Raw genomic sequence first — 16,350 nt, forward strand, 5'->3', positions numbered from 1 at the left:
ATAAAGAAATCAAATCAACAGATTATCAATATAATAAATGTTAACAAAAATGTATTAAAAATATGAATCAAATAAATGGATGTCTAAATGAAAAACTACGATTTATAAATGATTATATTGACCTTATTCTAAAATGCGGAAGTGCGCCTGTTTTCGCAATTGTCTTAGAACTTCCGATTCAGTCGCCTATGGGAGAAATGACTAGGAATAATAAACGGCTGAAAACGGTCAAACTACTTGCTCTACAAACAAATGCTTGCATGACTATACAGACCAAGTAGAATAATATAACAAGAAAATATCAAATTGCAACATCAAGCAGCGTAAAGAGTTTTTAATGTCAAAAAATGAATGGAAATGAATGAGACCGGAAGTCTCAAGCCAAAAAGATTCAAATGGCAGCGCCCGCTCATCGGCGGAGAATAAGGTGTATAGCCGTAACTGAAAATATCTATGCAAAACAAATAATGAAACAAACAAAAACTAAACATTATATCATGCAGAATTGGTTTCATTTAAAGCACACACAGGTCATCACAAATATCAGATTCTGCAAACATAATTTGGGAAATACTTGAAAAAAAAAGAAATAATTCTGACTGTATATGTTTTATTCCATTGTGACTTAATAAATGACCTTGGCAATGTGTATTTAACAGTAGCAAAAAAGACTGCGGGTCGTCACATCATCCCATTGGTCACATGCAGCTGTTCACAATGATTTCGACACACATTTAGAGCCATTGCTGCCAGTCGTTTTTGTCACCTTGTCAGTTCCTCACACAAACGCACACACAACTGAGCAAGTCCTCGCAGTAGCGCCAAATCGTTTATCCTCTCTGCAGTGGGAGCCATTTTGGTGCCACAGTTTCACTTTAGCATAGCTGAGCCTAGAGGGAGGAACAGAGAAACTGCAGGACCATCTCGAGCCAGCCGCACAAAAAAATAGTACCCCATCCTCTAAGCTAACTAGCCTTTTTGGTTCCTCCTGTCGCTGGTGGGAAGGTGACTTTGGCATACGGCCGCTGATATCAACGCTTTGCTTTGACTCATAGCAACAACAGAGGTCATTATTAGGGTCAGAAAGAAGACTAATTGCCCTTCTACTACACTGTTAACGATTTTTTGTAAATTACACAGTATTTAACTGTTATATAAACTGTATTTTACTGTAGGACAATTATGCAGTATGTTACTGTATTTAAAATATGCATTAAAGATATGCATACAAGTCTGTATATACATATACAGCAAGACAAATGCTGTAAATGTAAAGACAGTATTTTTGCTGTAATGTGATTTACAGTAAGGTGCAGGTGAACTGCTGCCAGTAGGTTACTATAGATCCTACATGAAATTGTTTAGAGTGTAGATAAAACAGCTCTGTGAAAAATGAATCTGTAAAATTTACGGTAAAAAAACAAACGGCTATGGTTGCCAGAATTTTAATGTTAAAAATATATAGAAGCAGTGTCAAAATTTGCAAAAGGGAAACAGACTATCAATACTTGCTGTAACTATTTTGTTATATACACTCTTAGAAATAAAGGTACAAGAGCTGTCACTGGGGCAGTACCGTTTTAAAAGGTACATATTTGCACCTGAAGAGTCCATATTGGTACAATGTCATTGTTAATGGCATTTGGGTACTGATATGTACCTTTTGAAAAGGTACTGCCTCAGTGACAGCTCTTGTACCTTTATTTCTGAGAGTGTATGATGTTTTGGTCCCACAACCTTCATCAGGACAAAATCAGAAACCTTAATTGAAATTTAGATTTTTTTTTTTTACAGTTATCTACTAGTACAACACATTGTAGACAAACCCACAACTATAAGCAAGTTTGGATGGGATGCTCAATGTCGTTCACACAACTACATTGTAAAACAAAAAGTGTTAATTAACAGTTTCTGTATTTTGTGATTAACAGTTTTTTGTTGTTGTTTATTTACTGTAATGATGAATTGCATTATGGTACCTTGATCTTTGCGGTGTTGACTTTTGTTGAAAATTGAAAAAGTGTAGTTTACAGTCACATTGACAATTTAGTAGTTTAGTAGAAAAATATATTGTGTAATAAATTACATAGAGAGAATTAAGTCTGTAAAATAAAATAAAAGTTTCTGGCAGTTTATTACCAGGTCTTTGTACTGGAATTTAAAACACTAATAATAATCGTTTTTCATGGTTTTCCACATCAAAAGTTGCTGGAAAAAAGATCAAGATCATATAAAGCCCTGGTCAATTACACAAACGAGTCATCATTTCATTGACGTAGGATGTCGTGGGGATTCGCGACAACTGCATTATGCCTGCGACGCCTCACGACACCATCGCAGAAAGTCTAGCATGTTTAATCTTTTCTCGATCTTCGCAAAAAGTTCTGTCATGTGGGTGGTACTATGCATTAGGAGCACTTCATTTCTCTTTAATAGGCTATCAATGGGTGCTGCTGTTAATGCGCCAGTCAGGTAATCAAAAAATAGGTTGCATATTTACTTATGCATGAGTCACGGGTGGATAAAATCAATCATTGGTTATGCAAAATAACTACCTTTTCTAAAATATTAAGGTGTTTTAAGCTATTTTATCTGACAGACTGTCACAAATATGCAGACATCTTCATTCTCACAACGAGTTTCTGAGTTCTCTCATCCTTCCAACCTTTTGTTCTTCAGATAAATCCAGGAACTTGTTCAGATCTTCGAATATGTTGCAAAAGCATTTCCTGCTTATTTAAATTTGTCATTAATAATGAAAACAGTTTATTGTAGGCTTCTAAAAAACTGTGAAAATTTCACTTTAATTTTATTAAGGCTAGAGTAATATTTTATTTAACATCTCACAGCAATTCGAGTTTTGCTGCATATTGTGGACTTGTTTTGAAGCACATCACCTCAAATGTTATTTGTTATTCTTATTTATAACCGACCAACAAAAGATACATCAAAATTAGGATAAAAATTACGCCAAAAGAAATTCGTTTAAAAATTTTTTTTTTTTGAAGAAAAATATACGAATTCATTTTTTTTGTGCTTCTCCAATTCTCAACTATACGGGTGGATGATTTGTTTTGGATAAGGATTTAATGAATGCTTCACTGTAATTGTTGTATCACAAATATTTACACATTTTTAATATGTCATTTATTTTTTTTTAATTCTTGCTGCTGCTTATGTGCTTTCATTTTCGTCTCACTCGCCGCACATTCAGGCGAGAGATTGTTTAATAAGCAACCCTGGCAGGAAATGTACAGGAAACATACATTTAGATTTGAAAGAAAATATCTTAATATTAAAAAGTAATCATAAGTTTAATCCTATTCATGTTGTAAGGAATGCCCTTAAATAACTTAGGTATTAGTTGTCAGCAAGGATCAGTGTTTATTGAGATTGACTTAAGATTAAAAATTGTTGAGATGAGAAACATTCTTATAGCAACACTTGTGACTGCTTTGGGAAATGACGCTCATTGTAGACATCACAGGATGACTGATTATACAGGAACGTGTAGTCTGGCACATCTGTTACCTATGACAAGTCTAGATTTTATCAAGAAAAAATCAAATAATATGACATAGTGACTCTCGTAATCGGCAATAAAAATTGTGTGGTCTGACCGAGACTTAATACAAATAAAATGCATATTTAAAAAAAAACAAACAGTTAAATCCGTAAAAGTTTATTCATGGATTTTTTTTTTTACAAACACCATCATGGTAAAAAAGACAAAATTAAAGAAATGCAGTAAACATTCATTCATTCATTCATTCATCTCTGGGAAACATCCACACACATACACGTACACACACACACACACACACATACACTACGGACAATTTAGCCTACCCATTTCACCTGTACCGCATGTCTTTGGACTGTGGGGAAACCGGAGCATCCGGAGGAAACCCACGCGAACTTAGGGAGAACATGCAAACTCCACACAGAAACGCCAAACGAGCTGAGGTTCGAATCAGCGACCCAGCGACCTTCTTGCTGTGAGGCGACAGCACTAACTACTGCACCACTGCTTCGCCCGCAGTAAACATTATTTATCAATTTTATGTAACCTAAAACTCTACTGTACATAACTGATAAGAAAAATAAAACAAAGATAAAAAAAAATCCTTTTAATGTCAATAAAATAAACATTTAACGTGAAGTGTCATGCAGTGAATTTACGGTCAATTTATGGTTACTCACCATAACTAGTTTACAGATCTGTACTATAGCTTTTTTACAGCTGAAACCATGGCCATTTTTTACAGTGAGGGGTGTTAATGTTCTCTTTACGGGGGTGTGTTGAGTTCGACCAGTTCTCCTTGAGTGCTAATAGCCCACGTATGCACATCACACACACACACACACACACAGAAAGTGGTGGGGCAGGGTTGATTGGGGGTAATTTGGGGATTTTGGAAGGGCAGCTATTTCGACTACAGATGTCCCTGGAGGGAGAGGAAGAGGGGAGGGGGAAAGGAACAGCAGCGATAACACACACGCACGCACACGCGCAGCATTGTTTTGTTGCATTGGCCACATGGATACATGGGTGCTCTGTGGGATGCTGGAGGTGTGTGCGGTGGCCTAGAAACAGCATCACACCCATGGCTCAGGACAGGAGGGAGAGGGGGGTCTGCAGAGGTAATCCTGTCTTTAGGCCCCTACAAAGAAGGTCAGTGCTGCCCATGAGCCCGTCCTCTCCTCTCCTCTGCTGCCCTTATCATTTGTTCACACTCATGTCGTCCCGTTTGGCTTTCTATCTGCTGTGGATCACAGAATGAGATGTTTTAAAAAAATGTTTAAGCTTCACTTTTCATGCGATTTTTTTTTTTTTTTTTTTTTTTTTTTTTTTTAATGTATTCAGCAGTGTACCTGGGTAATGTAAAGTTAAGCACTGCAGTTTTTTTTTCTTTTTTTTTTTTTGCGGCTACACTGTAAAATATAGCTGTGTTTTTGTTGTTTATTTACGGTTATGGAAAATACAAAGATGAACCACCCAGTTTCCCCCCTCCCAACATCTAACGCCAGATGACTAAGTTCTATGTTACTGCTGGATAACTCACTATCAAAGCAACGTAATCTTGAGTATTCCTTATTAAGAAAAGCAAAGAAAAAAACATACAAACTTGTGTTCCTCCATTTATTTAAAGTACCAAATTAAATCCGATAAGATCCTCTTATTTGACCAGAACATAAAATGTCATTGTCGATGTCATTTAGATTTATTCAAGTTTGTACATCCTTGTTTCTTATTTTAATTCACCGACCAGTTGTCCACCACACGCGACAGGTAGAAGCTTGCTTTCTCTGGTGAATCAAATGTTTTAATTTCATAATTTTTCTTGATTACGATGAGTGACACTGGAAAAGGGAATCCATGTCTGATGCCATTAATCTCGCATTTCTTTTTAACTTCGGCAAATCGAGATCTCTGCTTCAACACCTCCGGCGTCTTGCCTTAGCAACTTGCCTTAGCCAATTGCATGATTAATTCTTTCGTTTGGTAGTGATGTAATCTGATGACAAATGCCCTCGGGCGATCATCTTTCAGGCCCCGTTTACACTAGTGCGTTTTAGTTTTAAAACGGCGTTTTAGAATGAAAACGATCCGCGTCCACACTCGCGTTTCACCCAGCGTTTCTGAACTGCTCTCCTTCCACACCAAAACGCTGAAAACGCACATCACGTGACCACACACACACTCTCAGGCAAGCGCTGTAGCCAATCTACCCAGATGAGAGCTGTGCTAGTCGGACTTCTCATCAAGCATCTCCCGCTGGATCTAACCTCACTATATTTATTAAACAGAATATTTCTTTCATCTTGTTGTCTTTATTTAACGACATATTCATTGGACATTGGAATCTATTACTTGTTCTCAGGTAACGTGTTTTGGCTGAGCGCAAAGATAAGTTAATGATTAATGTAAGCACGTACATTCTGTATATTGACTGATCGCTTGCCTTTATTTCCTATAATGTATAAACTTATTGTATGTTATACTTTTATAATGGCCATTATTGATTAAAACTGATAATCAGCAAAGAGAGGGTGTGTTTCGTATTTTCACTGAAATTGAAAGGAGGCAGTTGTTGTAGGCTCCGTTTTGTTATAAATATGCACACAGTGATAATGACGCTCATATTTGCAGCACGGCGCCTCAACATTTTTGCTGTCTGTTTAGTTGTTAATATTAAAATGAAAATAGGCAGTTCCTTATATCATGTTTACATTTTATTGTTGAGAAAGTAAAACAACGAAGCCAGGGTGATGTGAATGCAGTTATAAAGTACACTGTTCCCTTTGAAGATTTACCCGTGTCCTCGGTAGTCTGTTTTCCATATTAAACTGAGAAGAAGAGACTGCAGCCATGATCAAACTTGCGAAGTTTTAACTTACACGGAGAAGATGCAGGACTGAACTGTGCGTGTTAGGCTACTTAATATTCAGGAAAAGCCCCAATCAGAGAGGCGAATGTCTGCAGCCCCGCCTCCGTTTTCAAATGTCTCCGTTTTCCATCATCCACACTGAGACGGAGCAGCTGCGTTTCAGAATGAAAACGGCCTCTCCAGCGTTTTCGAAACGCTCCGTTTTCGGCGCTCGAGAACTCCGGCGTAGTGTGGACGGATGGCGTAACCGTAGCAAAACTTATGCGTTTTCAAACTAAAACGCATTAGTGTAAACGGGGCCTCAGTCTTCGCTGCGGTCTGTGTGCTCGATCTACCTGTACTGGTTTAATGAAGTTTTCTGGGCCCAGCAATTTCTGGGAGTAGTTCCGCGATGAATTCGGTGGTTCTACTCCTTTCTTCCTTTTCACCAATTCCCACAAGTCGAATGATATTGCGCCTGGAGCGGGATTCGAGATCGTCACTTTGTTCGTCGTTTGCATACATCCACCAATTCTGACATTGCTTTTGTACTGCTGACAGGCATACATCGTAGTCTGTGCAAGCCTCTTTAATCGATGCAGTTTTTTCTGGGATAGTTGTCCGCGTCGTACGCAATTCTGCAATTGTTTGTGTAAAGACATAGAATTTTTGATTAACTGAAGCATTTAAAGCTGCTATTGCATCCAATATGTCTTGATTGTTAGGAGAAGTTGTGTCACCTTTATTGGCAGCTTGACTAAGCTCCTCTGGGTGGCCAGCTTTGCCGTGGTCGTCATCGACTTTTTCATGTAATCTGCTTTCTTTTTTCGAGTTTTTTGCCGTTATCAAGGCTTAATGTGTTCTTAAATCTCCTGAGAATACTTTTGACGATTAAATGTTAAGCAGCCTTCTCTATGCGCCCCGAAACCGAAAGTCTTTATTTACGGTTATGACTTGCATTATGGGACCTTGATCTCTGCAAGAGATTTTAATGTTAAAAATTCAACTGTGCAGTTTAACAAAGTGACGTTGACATTAAGGGAGTTTAAAACACTATATTGGTTAAGAAATTTCATATAGACAATCAAGTCTGTAAAATAACAGAAAAAGATCTGGCAGTTTATTACCAGGGTTTTGTATCATAATTTACAAAATGTTCACGCTGCACTTTTCATGTATTAAGCAGTCATTCTTGGGAAATCTTTAATTAAGCACAATACTTTTTTATGCATCTACCCTGTAAACCATGCAGTGATTTTAACAGGGACAAACTGTTAAATGCTAGAGTAAAAAATCCATTATCTGGTTAACGGGATTTTTTTTCTTTATTTATATGGTGAATAGCCTTTTAGTTTTAATCATCAATGCTCTCTATGGCTCGTTTAAAAGAGTGAAAGCAACATAAAATAATTAAGTAAGCATTATGAGCATTTTAAATTGATTTATTCTTACCCAACACAAAATAACGTTAACATTCTTACCTAAAGACAACAAATAAACGAATATCAGACAAGTAAATAAATCTCCAAAGGAAAACTATACGAACAAAAAAACACAACAAAATAAGGCTGGCGCATCCACTAAAGCTGTGCCATCTTTTTAATTTCTCCCAGTTAGTCCCCAACAACAAGCAGGTGCGTCCACCTAGGGAAGAACGTTCGAGGTTACAGAAGTAACCCTTCGTTCCCCGAGGAGGGGAACGGAAGTGCCATGAATGGGAGGATTCGGATCAGAAGCCGCTTATCTGGAGAGTATTGAACGGGCCAATGAATGAAATTAATTGGCAGCGTAAGCTTGCGCAGGTGTGCGACATCTGCAATCATCTCAGCATATAAGCACACCTGAAGCCAGCAGACGCCATCCTTTTAAGCTGAAGAGACTTTCAAACAGCTAAGGGACAGTCATTATGGCGACGGAATATGGCACTTCCGTTCCCCTCCTCGGGGAACGAAGGGTTACTTCTGTAACCTCGAACGTTCCCCTTCGGTTGGGGAACTTCAGTGCCATGAATGGGAGAATATGGAAAGCGCCATAATGACTGCACCTTACCAACACCCCCGATGAGGAGATAGTCAAGCAAGCGTGACGCACCCACATCATGGGGGGCGCGGTCCTCCAACGTGTCCCTGGCCCTAATTTATCCTACTTCAACAGAAGTTTTACGGATTTAGATATATTTTTTGGGAAGTCGTGAGCATCTAGATAATTCTAGGAAATACGACAGTACGTTGGGAAGCGTGCAATCCCGATAGGGAGGACGCTGCGGAGGCCATCCGTTACCCAAGGGGGGGATAGATGGCAGAATTTACCTATGGACTAGCCCTAAAAAGGGGGAGTACGCATAGCAAAGAGTGGTTAGCGGAGAGGGAAGACACGGGTCCGCCCAGGGGGGGGACTTAACCGTGGCGGAATAAGCATATGGGATCGCCTAGTGGGGATCACGCATAGCAGGCACCTATACCCAAAACGCGGGCTGACCAGCGGGCAGACCTACAACGTAGTGGGCCAGCAAGTGACTCCTCCGCTGAGTCAGTGCTGGGGGCCACGGAGGAATCTGCAGGGCTCACCTGACGGGGAACTTTACTGACAGATAAAAAAGGCGCACGTACCTCCGTGTTAGGGAGAATGGCGCAGCAAGCGTGTTTCAACACCCTACCGAGTTGTCTCCTCAATCACCAAAGGGTTACCTAATACCCTTGAGGAAACCGGCTCCACTCGCAGATTGTAAAACCTTGCAAATGTGTTGGGTGTCGCCCAGCCCGCAGCTCTACAGATGTCTGTTAGAGAGGCGCCGCGTGCATGCGCCCAAGAGGATGCAACGCTCCGAGTGGAGTGTGCACGTACTCCCGGGGGACACGGCTGACCTCGACTCGAATAAGCGAGTGAAATGGCATCCACAATCCAGTGGGATAATCTTTGTTTCGATACGGCACTTCCCTGCTGCCGACCGCCATAACAGACAAAGAGCTGCTCAGATGATCTAAAATTCTGAGTACGGTCCACATAAATGCGCAGAGCGCGAACTGGACAAAGTAAAGAAAGGGCTGGGTCTGCCTCCTCCGGGGGCAGCGCTTGCAGGTTCACTACCTGATCTCTAAAGGGGGTGGTAGGAACCTTGGGCACATAACCGGGGCGGGGTCTCAGGATAACGTGAGAGTAATCCGGCCCGAATTCCAGGCACGAGTCACTGACCGAAAATGCCTCCAGGTCCCCGACCCTCTTGATGGAGGCCAACGCAACCAGCAGAGCTGTCTTCAGGGACAGAAATCTTAGAGATACTGATTCGAGTGGGTCAAAGGGATCGGATCGCAGACTCGTGAGAACGAGGGCGAGATCCCAAGAGGGCATGAGAGGGGGGCGAGATGGATTAATTCGCCTAGCACCCCTAAGGAACTGGATGACCAGGTTATGCTTTCCCACGGTGCCGCCAGCTACCGCGCTATGATAAGCGGAGATGGCGGCCACGTAAACCTTGAGAGTGGAGGGCGACAGCCTGCTGTCCAACTTCTCTTGAAGGAAAGAGAGCACAACACTAATCTGGCAATTTCGGGGGTCTTCTCTGCGAGAGACGCACCATTCAGTGAATAGACTCCACTTCAGGGCGTAGGCGCGCCTCGTGGAGGGGGCTCTAGCCTGAGTGATGGTATTAACCACCGCAGTCGGTAGGTTACCTAAGTCTTCCTCGCGTCTAGGGACCACACGTGGAGGTTCCAAAGATCGGGGCGAGGGTGCCAGATGGTGCCCTGTCCCTGAGAGAGTAGGTCCTCTCTCAAAGGGATCCGCCAGGGGAGGGCCGTCGCGAGGAGTGAGAGCTCTGATATCCAGGTCCGGTTGGGCCAAAGGGGCGCAACTAGCAGAACCTGTTCCTCGTCCTCCCTGACCTTGCACAGAAACTGCGCGAGCAGGCTCACTGGGGGAAACGCATACTTGCGCATGCCCCGAGGCCAGCTGTGGGCCAGTGCATCCGTGCCGAGAGAGCCCTCGGTCAGGGAAAAAAACAACTGGCAGTGAGCGTTCTCGGGGGAAGCAAACAGATCGATCTGGGCCTCCCCGAATCGCGCCCATATCAGCTGAACAGACTCGGGGTGGAGTCTCCATTCTCCAGGGCGTAACAGCTGTCGTGAGAGCGCATCGGCTGCACGATTGAGCGTGCCTGGGACGTGAATGGCGCGCAGCGATTTCAGCCGCGGGTGACTCCAGAGGAGCAGACGGCGGGCGAGCTGAGACATGCGGCGAGAGCGCATACCCCCCATGCGGTTGATATACGCCGCCGCCGCCGTACTGTCCGTCCTGACCAGCACATGTTGCCGCTCCAGCACCGGTAAAAAGCGGTGGAGAGCGAGGAACACTGCCAACAGCTCTAGGCGATTGATATGCCAATGCAGCTGGGCACCCTTCCAGAGGCCCGCAGCCGCATGCCCGCGACACACGGCCCCCCAACCCGTGTTGGAAGCGTCTGTTGAAACAACAACATGGCTGGACGCCTGTCCTAGAGGCACACCGGCCTGTAGGAACGAGGGGTCGTTCCAAGGGCTGAGGGCGCAGCGACACAGCGCAGTAACCGAGACCCGGTGTGTGCCCGCGTGCCATGCGCGTCTGGGGACCCGATCGTGAAGCCAGTGCTGAAGTGGTCTCATATGGAGCAACCCGAGCGGCGTGACGGCGGCTGCGGATGCCATATGCCCCAGGAGCCTCTGAAAGAACTTCAGTGGGACCACTAGTTTGCTGTCGAGCTCCCTCAGACAGTTCAGCAACAGGCGAGCGCGTTCCTCGGAGAGGTGCGCTACCATGGTGATCGAGTCCAGCTCCATCCCGAGAAAAGAAATCCTCTGCACGGGGGCGAGTTTGCTCTTTTCTCGGTTGACCTGAAGCCCCAGTAGGCGGAGATGCCGAAGCACCTCGTCCCTGTGCATAATCAATTGCTCCCGCGAGTGGGCTAAAATCAGCCAGTCGTCGAGATAATTGAGTATGCGAATGCCCGCGAGCCGAAGGGGCGCTAGGGCACCCTCCGCGAGTTTGGTGAAGACCCGCGGAGACAGAGAGAGCCCGAAGGGGAGGACCTTGTACTGCCACGCTCGACCCTCGAACGCAAACCGCAGAAATTGGCGGTGGCGTGGAAGAATGGAGACATGGAAATACGCGTCCTTCAGGTCTATGGCTGCAAACCAATCCCGAGGACGAACGCATTGGAGAATGCGCCTCTGCGTGAGCATTCTGAACGGCAGCTTGTGCAGACAGCGGTTCAAAACGCGCAGATCTAGGATTGGCCGTGACCCACCGCTCTTTTTGGGTACGATGAAGTATGGGCTGTAAAACCCACTCTCCATCTCGGCTGGAGGAACCGGCTCGATTGCACCCTTCGCCAGGAGGGCAGCAATCTCCTCTCGCAAGACAGGGGCGGACAGGGGGTTGACCCTGGAGAAATACACGCCCGTAAACTTGGGGGGCCGTTTCGCGAACTGAATCGCGTAACCGAGTCTGATTGTGCGTATGAGCCACCGCGAGGGGCTGGCCCGCGCTAACCAGGCAGGCAGAGCCCTCGCTAATGGAGTCATCGCTACAATCGCTGACGTACCAGCGGTGGGGCAGCGCGGAGTGGGTGTGCTGATCCGGGAAGCACGAGGGTCCCGCGGAAAAGCTGGAGGAGAGCGATTCGCTCTGGCTCCGCACCCTGACTCCGGAGAGGGGGCTGGAGGGCTGAGGGAAGGGAGACCGTCCCCCCAGCGCTCGTGAGCCACTGGCGAAGCACGTAGAGTCTGCGAGCCGGAAGGCAGCGCGTCCCGGACTGGCAGAACTCGTGCAGTCACATCCGGGGAAGGGAAAAAGTGCTCTTTTACTGATGTTTTGGTGGCACTGAAAAGTACCGTTGTTATCGGGGCCCCGCCCTCCAGCGGGGAAAGAGCAAGTTTCCTCTTCTCCGGATGGCCTGTCTCAGGGACGCTTCGCGGTCCGTTTACCGGACTTAACGGCGCCCTGGGCAGGAGGGGCTGCCTGCTTTCGAGGTGAACGCCGCGCCCGCTTGGCCGGAGGCGCAGGCGGGGGCGGGGCAGCACTCGTTGGCGGGCGCCCTCGGCGAGGAACAGCGGAGGTGGATGGCTCGGCGGGCGGAGCGGGCTTACGGCCACGCCGATAGATGACATTGCCCATCGCATCCAACTGCTCTTTCACCGCCTTGAATTCCTGGGTGAATTCACCGACGGTGTCGCCGAACAGGCCAGCCTGGGATATGGGCGAGTCAAGAAAGCGAACTTTGTCAACGTCGCGCATATCGGCCAGGTTTAGCCAGAGGTGGCGTTCCTGAACCACAAGTGTGGACATCGTCCTCCCCAGCGCACACGCGGCGGACTTAGTAGTCCGAAGAGCATAGTCGGTCGCGGTGCGCAGCTCATGTAATAAGCTTGGGTTGGACCCGCCCTCGTGCAGCTCGGCCAGCGCCTGCGCTTGGTAGCGCTGGTAGGTGGCCATCGCGTGCAAAGCAGAAGCAGCCTGGCCCGCAGCCTTATAAGCTCTGGCTCCGAGGGAGGCAGACAACCTACAGGCTTTGGACGGGAGGCGGGGCAAACCCCGCCACGTAGAGGCGCCGCGCGGACAAAGATTGACCGCGATAGCGCGCTCCACTGACGGGATCGCCTCATACCCCCTGGCAGCTCCGCCGTCAAGGGCGGTGAGGGCGGAGGCACTCGCAGCACGGGCAGAGAAAGGTGCCCTCCAGGACTGCGTGAGCCTACTGTGCACTTCCGGGAAGAAGGGGACGAGAGGCTTCGAAGGCTTCGCCTTCTGGTCCTCTACGTAGCACCCATCTAGTCGGTCCGGCCGCGGAGCTGGGGGATAAACCATCTCCAACCCCACGGCCGAAGCAGCCCGGGAAAGCACGGCTAACATGTCCGCTTCAGGATCCGATTTGACAGCGCTCACCTGCCCGGAGGGGGCGAGCGGGTCCGGATCTTCGTCGGACAGTGAAAGCCCACCCTCCGATGCCGCGGAGGACATCTGATCTCCGGTGTCAGCGAGTGTGAGAGCTACCATCTGGTTAGACGGATCACTCTCACCACCCGAAGCTTGGATGGAGCGCCGTGAGGAGCGAGAGGTCCGCGAGCCCGTGGGCGGCGGATTAGCTCCCGCTGAAACCCTCAGATCTGCCCGAGCGCCCGCTGCTTTTTTAGAACAGGAGGCAACTGGGGTGGCTCGCTCTCTTGCGAAAGTTAGCCGCGATCTTAGCTGTGCAACGGTCATGGCATCGCAATGACGACATGAACCGCCCGCGAGCACCGCATTAACATGCTGGACCCCCAAACATGCAATGCAGTGATCGTGTCCATCATCCGGAGACAGGAAACCCCCGCATCCAGAAACGCACAGTCGGAGCGCCATCCTGAAAAGGACGTGCTGCACGACTGTGTTGCTCTTTTAGGAAAGTTGCAACTATACGCACCGCTCTGGAGGACCGGACCCAAAGAACCGCAGGCAAGGGAGTAACCCAGCTCGACCGTCTGCCACCGCGAAGACCCACTCTGGACCGGGAGACACACTCGTTCGCTTTGAAGTGCTGATCAGCAAGAGGAACCCTCATCGACTCACTCAGAAAGGATCTGAAGCGAAAAGGATGGCGTCTGCTGGCTTCAGGTGTGCTTATATGCTGAGATGATTGCAGATGTCGCACACCTGCGCAAGCTTACGCTGCCAATTAATTTCATTCATTGGCCCGTTCAATACTCTCCAGATAAGCGGCTTCTGATCCGAATCCTCCCATTCATGGCACTGAAGTTCCCCAACCGAAGGGGAACTAGAAAGAGTGCGCACAAGAGCCAAAAACAACAAAGGACTGTTAATCAAAAACAAAACCACAAATCAAGCCACTGACTGTAACATGTTTATAATGCTTATTGCATTGCTTTAGTGTCTTGAGTGTTACCATAATGGTGTTTAGTAGATATGTTAAGAATTTCAGCTCCCAAAATATGGTTATGTGTGGTTAATTGGTGTTTTCTGTTTATAATACGACCTCTGCTCCTACAATGTTTGATGTTGAAGAAATTGACTCTTATTGACATAATATATGGGGTTTTAATCTGTTGGTTGGTCATGTGAATGGCTGTACATATGCAATACAATAAGTCGCCAGCACAGTATTTTATTTATTTTTTTGTCAATTTGTGTTATTTTATTATAAAATGTATTATTTAATACATGAATTTGGCAACGCGATCTCATGACAACACTCATTTTTGTCCTGAAAATCATTTTTGATTCCCTTTAAATGTAGATTAAAAAAAAAAAAAAAATATATATATATATATATATATATATATATATATATATATATATTATTCAGGATGCAATAATGATGGATTAAATCACTCTTGTGCTTTCTATTCACCAAAGAACGCTCTAAAAATGTATCACAGATTTCTTAAAATTATTAAGCAGCTCAACTGTTTTCGAGCTTATTTTTTCTTAATCATCACTTTAGCATATTAGAGTACTGAAGGATTACGTGACACTGAAGTTATATGAGGTAGAGTACACACTCAGAAATAAAAGTACACGAGCTGTCACTGGGGTGGTACCTTTGAAAAGGTACAAATTTGTACCTAAAAGCTCAAGGGTACATATTATTATCCAAAAAGTACAATAGTGTTCCTCTTAAAATTTTAAGGTGCTAATATATACTTTTGAGGTACCAATATGAACCCTTCAAGTACAAATGTTTACCTTTTTAAATGACAGCTCGTGTACCTTTATTTCTGAGAGTGTAATAACAGGATTTGTTTTCAAAAACAATGAATGGAAAGAGCGTTTAGGATCTTTTTGATTGTATTCCTATCGTTAAAGAGGATTTTTATGGAGCCAGATCTGTCTCAAAAATAATACATTATCAAAATAAGATTCATACATGCACAGCACAGTTTATTTACAAAAGCTATTTTGTACATTTAAAGCACAATTCGTAAATACAGCTTGCAGTTTTTGAATTCACAAGTAAAAATCATAAATATTTTCAGCAAATGAATTGATTTTCGTATTTATGAAAAATGTTTTGAATTTACGAATTGGATTTGTGTATTTTTGAATTGTGTTTTAAACTTACAAATTGGATTTGTGTACTTTTGAATCATGTTTTGAATTTTTTAATTAGATTTGTGTATTTATGAATCCTTCTTTGAACCATGAATTGGATTTGTCTAATTTCGAATTGTCAGTCATCTTGATGATTTATAAGATGTAAGTCAACTACTACCATACTAAAAGTCAATTTATACAGTAATCAGGCAAAGCAAAATTAATGCCCGTGGCTCCTCATTATACAGTATAATACTTGAAGGTCTTATGAAGTGAAATTATTGTCAAAAATCTGAACATTATAATAATAAATTCTCAAAATCTACTGATTTTTTTTGAGCATGCTTATTATATTCTTCAATTTTTGAGCGAACTATCCTTTTAAGACCCCTAACATTCTAAATGATAGTGTAAAATTAACAAATCTTTACAAAGAAATATTCCCAATTAAAACTTAAAGATACAAAAACAATGTCGAGTTTCTTTGGAGCTTAGTAGCCCATTTGATCTTGAATAAAGCAATGTGAACTCACTTTAAAATCCCTCCTTTTATGATCCACAGAGTAACCGTCTTGTTTTTGTGTGAACTAACCCTTAAAGGGTTAATTGGTTAGCCTTTCTTCACAAAGTCTCTTTAGAAGCATGACTAAAGTGTTAAGACAGAAAAGTAATTAGCCTGCTAGTCACTTAGGATGCAGTCTAGTTTAATGTCTGGTTTAAGTCAGCTAAGCCTGTAAGCCTCTTAGTCTGGAGGAGATGGCTTGATTGGCTTAGTTCTGGATCTGATACCACCGATGAAGATCAGACTGTGCTAGTTATGAAAACAGATCTGATTAGACCGCTGATTGATGTGTTTAAACGCATTTTTATGAGTGAGAGAGCAAAAGAGAGAATATATAAACACTTTAGATCTGTGTGT

At 44.4% G+C, this 16,350-nt stretch overlaps 1 protein-coding gene and 1 long non-coding RNA gene across 7 annotated transcripts in view; both read left to right on the plus strand.

The window, feature by feature from the left end:
* Positions 1–16,350, plus strand: part of znf385c (zinc finger protein 385C) — a 119,384-nt gene that overhangs the window by 11,143 nt on the left and 91,891 nt on the right. The gene's annotated exons all lie outside the window — the stretch shown is intronic.
* Positions 5,915–14,621, plus strand: LOC141381169 (uncharacterized). Its single transcript, XR_012400905.1, has 2 exons — positions 5,915–7,987; positions 14,136–14,621. It is a non-coding gene; the product is annotated as an uncharacterized lncRNA (long non-coding RNA).

Source organism: Danio rerio, chromosome 3 (assembly GCF_049306965.1).
Source record: "Danio rerio strain Tuebingen ecotype United States chromosome 3, GRCz12tu, whole genome shotgun sequence".
In the NCBI taxonomy this organism is placed as follows: domain Eukaryota; kingdom Metazoa; phylum Chordata; class Actinopteri; order Cypriniformes; family Danionidae; genus Danio; species Danio rerio.